Raw genomic sequence first — 9523 nt, 5'->3', positions numbered from 1 at the left:
TAAACCAGTATCTTATCATAGAAAAACTCTAAGCATAATTAAACCTGCACTATTTAGATCTATTTTACTTAAATTATTTTGTAATATATGAAAACAAGTATCAAAAAATGCCCTAAATTAATTAGTGTGTATAAAGACTCCTAAACTTAAGCAGAATTTAACAATAGATATTTCTTAGGATACAAGTAAAAAACTATTCTATGAAAAAAATTATAAGAATGAGCAGCCAATTTCTTCAAAGAGAGTATTATGCAGTACACGTGACATGTAACATCTAAACCATTTATAGCTAGAATTTTTAGTATTCAGGGCATTGCATAATTCTTATCCATGTCAAGACATATTAGAAAATTTATTTCTCATGTTGTAGAGAGATAATAAGAAAGCTTTGGTTAACATTTGGAATCAAAGTTTAAATACATCTTCCAATACCACTGGTCCTCCTGTGGATCTTGCTCTCTTCTCCCTTCATACTGGGCCCAGCAGATGTAATGTCAGCTTGTGTGGTTGGTAGGGTAATAATATGGGTGTGATAATTTATAGTTTTAATTTGAACACTTTACCTAAAATGTCATATGGTGTGCTTGAGCATGATATTGTTGTGTTACAGCATTACATGCTTAGGATGTTGTAATAAAAGATTTTGTAATAAAAAGTGTCGCTATTTGTGGTAGACCTTGTATGTTTATAACTCAGCTTGATCTCAGAGTGTCTTGTCCACAACTTCTGCACACTACAGAAGCAAAACTGGGCCTTTGAGCATGGTATTCACTCTCGCAACAGGAAGAAACTTAAAGAAAAGAAGGGTCTCACAGCTCTCAGAGGAAAAAGATTTTTAAAATTCAAAAAAATGTTTTTAAAAATTGAAATAAAACAGTTTGATTCTGTTTTCTGGACTCATAGTTATCATTGCCAGATCATTACTGCAAAATTATTGAATCCAAAGCATGTTATTGTTAATTTATTTTGAACCACCCAGGAGAAAATCCTCAGAAAGTACTTCTTTCCTACTTGCCCAGGAAATACCTGAGTTGAAGAAAAATCAGCTTCATCAATAAACATATGTATGCATGTGCCAACATAAAGGTGGCAAACTATTAGATTCTCTCTAATCTGTACAAAAACAACAAAGTTTGCAGGATACTGAGCCTCCTTGCAGTCTGAGTTTTCCCCACTGGGGTTCTCTTACTAACAAGAAACTACGATTTGTGTTACCCAAAAATGTCAGCTCCTAATTTGGATGAAGCTGAGATGAATTATACATAGGTCATTAGAAGCAGTGTGGTCCACAGTAAATGAGGGATCTCAACAAAATTCAACCACTGATGTGCTGAGTGCTTTGAATAAGTCAATCAGCATCCATCTGCCTCAATTTAAAAAATGTGGGTATGTGGAGAACTAATTATTAATGTATGCCCGTAAATTATTTTGAACTTCTCTCTAAAAATGTTGAACAAAGAGAAAATATTCCTTTTGTCTATAATTATCATTATTTCTATGTCTATAAGTATCATTATTTTGTTTTCTTTTGGGCCAAATGTTTCTCCTCCTACATTTTTTGCTGGCTCCCTGAACATTGTTGCCCAGCTATTCCTGCTTGATTTATTTTATTTTGTTCTTAATAAGGTAATTAAAATTATATTATATATTTTATTGTATTTTTTCTATTACCATTTAGTCCCCTTATACCTCCAGCCCCTCCCCCCCACAATCACCACAGTATTGTCCATGTCCATGAGTCTTTTTTCCTTTTTGCTCAATCCCTCCACCCCCTAATCTGCCCTTCCCCACTTTAGCTGTCATCCTCCCCTCTATCTGTGAGTCTGTCTCTATTTTGCTTATTAGTTTAGTTTGCTCATTAGATATGCCACATGTGAGTGAAATCATATGGTATTTGTTTGTCTATGACTGGCTTATTTCGCTTAGCATAATATTCTCCAGCTCCATCCATATTGTCACAAAGGGTAAAACTTCTTCCTTTTTACAGCCAAGTAATATTCCATTGTGTAAATGTCCCATATATCCAAAGGAACCCAAAACACTAATTTGAAAGAACATGAGCACCCCTATGTTCATTGCAGCATCATTTATAATCACCGAGATATGGAAGTAGCCCCAGTGTCCATCAGTTCATGAGTGGATAAAACAACTGATTTATTTCCTAAATGATCATTTCTAATGATTTCCTGGTCATCTCTTATAAAATAGTTTGTATCATTCCCTATCTTGAGAATTAATGAAAAAAGAGCTCTGGGGTGGGGGGCAGTTACTGGTGTGTCTGCATCACGATAACACTTAATGTCCAGCAGTGGGAAAGTTCCAGTTAAGGAGGGCATAGTTACTTCTCTTTCCTGGAACATAGCTGGGGAGGAATTGGGCCTGTTCCCTGATTCTACCTGGGAGTTATATAGCTGTGACTGAAATTAAATATGGATACGTTTCTCAATATGTGAATTCTTACACTCTTATAAACAAATTTAGCATAGGCTAGGACTTGGATTAGAAATTTTTAAAAATGGTATAGGATGATTTAAAATCATGAGACAGACAGTGATAGGTAGTTTAGCTAAGAATAGCCAAGGGTTACAGAATTTTTAAGTTCTAAGGGGAGGAAACAACTGAGCTAGAATGGCAATTAGATGAAATCCAAAATCCTGAAAGCAGTCAAGCCAAAGGCAGTTAAGATAGCCTGTCAAAAGAAATGGTTCAGAGAATAATACCAGGAATTCTAGACTTTCATGGACCCAGCATCTTACAAACACAGCCTGCTGGTAACAGAGAAGTACAACTAGAGAATAAAGGTGAGTTCCATAAAAACACATCATCTCACTCTAACCATTGTGGCTCAGTTGGTTGGACATCATCCCACAAAATGAAGGATCACAGGTTTGACTCCCAGTCAGGGCACATGCCTGGATCATGGGTTCAGCCCCCTGTTGGGGCACATGCAAGAGGCAACTGATCTATGTTTCTCTCTCACATTGACATTGCTCTTTTTCTCTTTCTCCTTCCTTTTCCCTCTCTCTAAAAATGAGTAAATATTTTTAAAAATTTTTAAATGTATCATTTCCTCTGCAAAAGCAACTTTCAAAAGATACACTTCATCTTTACACTGTTTAAATCTATGGTAACAAAAAGCCCCATTTTGCATGTATTTTCAGCAAAAATAAACAGGGTTTTTGTATAATACTTTCATATGAAGAAATACAGCTAGAAATAGCAATAGTAAGACAAGTCCATTATTTCTGAAAAATGAAATTATACCTACATCCCCAATTCATCTTTCCAGGAAGTTTTGAGGAAACATTGTGTAGGGGGAGAGAAACCATTATAACCAACACTACTGAAGAGATTCAAGTAGCAAAGACTTTAAAAAACTAAACCCTAAGCAAGGAAACTTAGTCTGAGGCACAAAGAAAAATAAGACAAATAACATTTTCATAAACCAAAGTCTGCCTGGCTTGGATATTTTGCAAATGGAAAAGAGTGTATTATATTAAATCTTAAGTTGTTTATTTAAGGTTGATATTTTACATTTTGAATTTACACCACCTCCATTTCATAAACATTAATACAAGTCTGTGTAACTTTTTCTTTCCTCTTCCTTATACCAACATGAAAGCCAAATAGGAAAAACCAACCCAGCCAACTACCGGTAACTCTTCATTTATTCTTGTCCATGTTTCAATATGAAATATTAGGATCATGGAAAGAGAAGGGCATGGGGGAAAGCAGAACTAAAAATAATAGTGAACAATGTATATCGGTTGAGGATCTGGTCAAGACCAATCAGCAACTGACCAGCTGTCACTCATAATTGAAAATATTGGAGCTGCCCAATTCTGAGTACTCTCATCCATGGCAACCCCCCCCCCCCCCAGAATGCCAGCTGTCATTGTTTTGGCACAGGTAGTATTGTTTCTTCTCCAGCCAGGCCCACACATATCCTTTGCCTCCTGAGTTATTTTTATAAGCCAAACAGCCCCTCCTACAGCTCTCCCTGCTTACTCTTAGGTGCAGTCCTTTTGAGATTTCCTACCTAACTGACATATGAATATGTCAGTGATAATAAGCTAAAATTTACTGGACATGAGGAGAATTATCCTATGATTATAACCATTAGTAATAGTGGTCTAAAGGTAAGATAAAAGAGATTCTCAGCAGGGTCTCCACACACAGCCATGCGACTCAGGCTGCACACCACACCACACAACTCTGTGACACAACATTCACATGGACTGTGGTGTGAACAGTGCCTCCAGATGTGGCTCTTTTCTATGTGTGCATAGAAGTCCAGAGTATAACAGTCAGATGAAACAGATTTTTCTCAAACATCTTCCTAGTATTCTTCTTCAAAAGGCATGTAAATAATTATTTTTTATTTTCAAGTCATACAGAGAACTTCTGTAGAATACAATTTCCATATTCTTTCATGATACATTATTAAAAGAACTGAAGATGGAGAAAATCTCAAATACCTGATTTTCCTTACCAAAGAGAATGTTTCAAATAGAAGGAAAGGTTTTCAGTTTATCTTTCAGCTAGCGTATTCACCAGAGCTCAGTCAAACTCCTCTTCATTTTTAATTGCAAATGTACAAATTGTCTTCTCTGAAAAGAACATTTTAATTATGTAAAAAGTCTTCACTATGTTATGTCGAGTGGCAATTTTAATTCATTAGTTTAAATCATTTCAAAGTTAAACAGTTCTATTCACATCTATTAATCTTAAAAGGGCAAAAAATGATTGAATTTTTTATTGGATTTAGTTTGCCTTTTTCCCAAATTGAATGTGGGTCAATTGTTTGCAGGTGCTATTATGAATCTAAAAATGCTATGTTAATGATGATCCCCTATTATATTTAAGAAAGTAAAGAACCCTGGGAGTGATTTATTTCCTTTTTCTCTACTCCCTCAAGCAGCACTGAAAAGAGGGAAGTCACAAATATAGAGTGGTACGTTGGTACTCCTTGTTAATTTGTTCCAGAGCTAGTGATGAGTGCCAAAACTGGCAAGTACCTAACGATGAAGCATTTTTTCTTGTGGGGCAGTGTCATGACTCACATGTTCTAGCAAGTACAACGAATCCCAAGAAAGCACCAAGTGCTAAGACATTTTTTTTTTCTCAAGCATGGGAACTTGGAACAGAGTACAAGTTGCCAGAGGGGAGGGAGAAGGGGGATAATGGTGGAAAGAAGGGGAAGGGACTAGACAAAGAACATGTATGAATGACCATGGACATGGACAACAGTGTGAGAACTAACTATGGGAGCAGGGGGTGGGATGGGTGGAGGAGAGCAAAGGGGGAAAAATTGGGACAACTGTAATAGAATAACAATAAAAAATGATTTAATAACAAAAAATGTGACGAATACAAGGTTTGACGAGAACCGATGTATGACTGTATGAAGAATCTCATTGACAACCTCCAGTCTGAAGGATGTGGTCTGGTGAGGAGGAAAGCAAGCTAATGAGGCAGAGGATGTAGATTGTCCTAGACTGGAAATCCTTTGCCCCACAGTAGAGAGATCATAACATATCCAAAAAGCAAAAAACAAAAAAACAAAAACAAAACCCTCCCTAAATCACCAATTTGTTTCTGTGTCTCACTTAAAAGGAAGAGAAACTCAGTAGAGACTTTGCAAAAGTAATTGTACTCACTGCAAAGGCTTAGCAAAATTGAATAAGAAAGGGCAGAAATAAAAACACATTAAAAGGTTAACCAACCTGGTGAAAGGATATTAGAAAATTTTATGGGAAAATCATCTGCTTTTGTTGCACTTAAATAGCACGAGAATTATGTGGAAGAATTCCTAAATTTTTACTTCTTCTACCTCCAGAAACAAAGGAAAGGAAACAGAGGACAACTGGAAAGAGAAAGGTGGATGAGGGCTGTGGGAGTGAAGGCCTGGTGGAACAGGGTCTGAAACACCAGGACGTCTCCAGGAGGATGGGAAAGACATCTGATACCTACAGCCTCCTTGGGGTACATTGGAGGGTTCTCTATATATCCCATGGCCCAGCACACTTCCTGACACAAGACCTTCTGCTGGGTTTCTCTTGCCCCAATACTCAGTAACATGGGGTTGGGTGCTGAGAAAACTCAAGCCTAGCTATCTTCTCCATGTGCCCATTTGGCCTGAAGAACCAGTCATAAATGTTTGACTCCCACCAAATTACAAAGGACAGCATAATCAACTGCTAGCTCAATCCTTGCCTCATCAGCAAAGGAAACACACCAGTTTGAGTCCTTCCTGCAGAGTTTTCCAGACAAGACGTGACCACAGATCTCTCCATTTTGCAAATAGCTCTTAATTTTCTAGATCATTCTTTTGAGTACCCCCTCACCTGGATTGAGGAAAAGTCAATATTCCCCTATCCTCCCTTTCTTTCCCATGAATAAGAAGAAAATAAATGCCATAGTATTCTCTACTCCTAAAAATTTCCTTCAAAGAATCCACTTCACAAATCTCCAGCCCCCTCTAATGCAGACTAGAGTTAACTGATATTCACAGATCTATATGGCTGCCTGCTAAGTGCATGCTACAAAGATGTATCTGGCACATTTATTTAGATCATGAAGTACTTGTCCATTGACCCCAACTTTGAGGTTTAGCCAATGTTCTGAACTATTAGAAAAAGTCTTATTTACTTTATGTTTTGTAATATTTGAAATACTTTGTTTATAACATTTGTTTGTGGCCATATATTTTGGGTTGGTTTAACTCACATTTGGTAAACTAGAATGCCTTGCTTTTCTTCAAAGACTGGGAAAAATAAAGAACCTACCTACATTTTATTATGACAGAGGAGCCATAATTTGAGTGTTTTGGTTTAATGGTTCACTGAAATGTCAAGCGAGAAGTTCTCTACTTTTATTAGTTAAAACAGCCAATTGTTAACTTCAATTTTAAAATTGTATAAATTGAGCCCTCTCCCATTATTCCAGATTTTCTTTTAAAATACCAAATGAAGTAAGATATAGTTAGGTCTGTTAAATGTACCTTCTAAATGCCATACTTTCGTCTTTTTTTTAATCCTCACCCAAGAACTTTCTTTTATTGCTTTTAGAGAGAGAGAGAGAAACATCGATGAAAGAGAGAAACATCTGTTGATTGCCTTTTCTTATGCTCCCCGACCAGTGATTGAACCAGCAACCTGGTTATGTGCCCTGACTGGGAATTGCATTGCAATCTTTTGGTCCACAACAGGATGATGTTCCAATGAACTGAACCACACCAGCTAGGGCCATACTTTCCTTTTAAAACCAAGCAAAAAGGTCAGCTCTTATGTTTGGAACAGAGTATGGATGCTCATACACACAGATTTGCAGACAGCTTGTGAGGCAAAAGGTAGGAAGCACATCACTGCAGGGAGAAGTAGGACTCTAAGCTGTGATGACTTTTGGCAAGGCATTCAATTTCTCTAGACCTCACTTTCTTAAATATATAGCATATATGCCAGATTCCCCTCAAAACCCATGCTTTCCTCTTCTTTCTAGGTACACTATTAGACTGCATTTCCCAGCCTCCCACCAATTAAATGTGGCCAAGTGGCTGAGTTCTAGTCAATGGAACATGAGCAGAAGTGATGTGTCTCATAAAAACCTCCCAGATATTCTTCTCTGTGTTCTTTCTTCTTCTGGCTGGCTAGAAAGGAGATGACCCTCAGGAAGACTTTGACAACCTGACTTACTGGACACAAACCTATGTGCCTTCTCAAAATGTCTGATAGCTTCATTCTTTTCAAAGATACCAATCACTGCCTGGACCACTCCACAGCTGCCTTTACTGGTACCATTGACCAGTTTCCCACAGCAGGAAACAAGGAGTCAGTGCTGAGTGTGACCAGGAATGGTATCATGTCTGACTGCAAGTAAGAAAGTTAAACTATTCTTGCCATTTGTGTGTGGGAGGGTCCTGATGCAGCAGTGATACCTACCATGAGTAAGTGTCTGCTTCAACAAGCCTGGTGCTTCTGTTAGAAAAGAGAATCCTGCATTAATGGGTTTGCCCTCTTTCTAGGTCACATAGGGGAAGTATAGACTCTGGCCTGGAAGTTTCTCTATTCCTTTAAATCATTGCAAATTTCTGCACTTATCTGTTGAAGACAAAGCAGAATGCATTAAGAGAAGTCAGGCAAGTAGAAAATAAACTGCACTGCAGGATGCTTTCTCTTTATTGACAACCAAATGGAGACTGAAATAAAACAGGAAAGTAGACAATTTAGTCAAATGATATAAGTGTGATTAATGTTCTAAGCAATTTCTAACCAAGTCAAAACATGTATTTTAGTATTTGTTAACAGTCCCTGTGGCCCTTGGGCCAGTTAGTTTTGACAGTCTCCAACCAGAATCCTTAAAAAGCCACATCCTAGGCTAGAAACAAAGGAGTAAGGTAAATAATAAGGTAAAGGAGTTAATCATTTGTGTCCTTGTTTATTTTATATCAATTTTTATTTCTAATCAAACTCACTTCTTATAAATATAGATATATCTATATCCATATATATCTGTATATCTCTATATATCTCTACATATATTTATATATCTATTTATAGAGAGATATATAGACACATCTGTATATGTCTTACATGTGAATAGATATATATGGAGAGATATAGATATAAATCTCCAACTATACAGTGAATGTTATAGTCACATTACTGAAAGGAGCTTCTGAAAACTGTTGTATGTGGTCATGCCTCCCAACAGATCAAAAGTCCTAAATAAATTAGTATCTTACCTGCAGATATAAATAATGCTTCATTGGTCATCCAGTCTAGTGTCTAATACTCCAAATAATGGTAAATAAATTAAAACATAGGTTTTCTTTAAAAATAATTGACATTTATCTAGAGTAATGTATCTGTAGCCCAGATGGTTCTATACTGTACATTTCAGGTTTTACCAATGTCATTAAAATACTGAGGACAGCTGCATCCATAGATTTTGATTACATGATTATTTCTTTGCCCATTCTTTTCTTTATGGAATAGCTTCTTTCAGATATGGTTCAAGGTAATTTTATCCTTATATTTTGTCCACTGCTCCTTAGGCAAGACCTGCTGCCTCAGGGACAGGTCCACTGCTCTCTTAATGCAGAGCACCCCATCATTACACAGGTTTGAATATGGCTTGTTTTACATTGTCATCCACAGGCATTGTATTGTTTCACAATTAACCCCAGTTTATTGGACCCTGCAGCATTGTAATACCATTTTTGAACACTCTCCAGCCACCGGTTTGATGCCTCAATGGCAGATCTGCTTACCATTTTGACCTCAGACTGATGCGTTTCCAAAGAGATTGTTTTGTTTTCATCCATATATTGTATTCACTTCAATTCATGTCAACAAATATTTACTGCTTATACTTTTAAGCATGTGCAGACAAGAGTATGAGGTGCTACATTTACTTTATTCAGGTCAAGCATGATGCTAGTGAGGCCACGTTTGTAAAATCAAGCTCCCAAATGGTCCAGTTAATGTAGCTCTATTATCTATATTATATCACAGAGTACTTT

General features: G+C 36.9%; 1 pseudogene; it reads right to left on the bottom strand.

The window, feature by feature from the left end:
• Positions 1 to 8961: 8961 nt before the first annotated feature.
• On the bottom strand, positions 8962 to 9274 carry LOC123824986 (annotated as a pseudogene).
• Between the last annotated feature and the right edge of the window lie 249 nt (positions 9275 to 9523).

This window comes from Phyllostomus hastatus, unplaced genomic scaffold, assembly GCF_019186645.2.
Source record: "Phyllostomus hastatus isolate PE091 unplaced genomic scaffold, TTU_PhHast_1.1 phas_contig_58, whole genome shotgun sequence".
NCBI lineage: Eukaryota > Metazoa > Chordata > Mammalia > Chiroptera > Phyllostomidae > Phyllostomus > Phyllostomus hastatus.
This window is presented reverse-complemented; position numbering and strand designations above follow the sequence as displayed.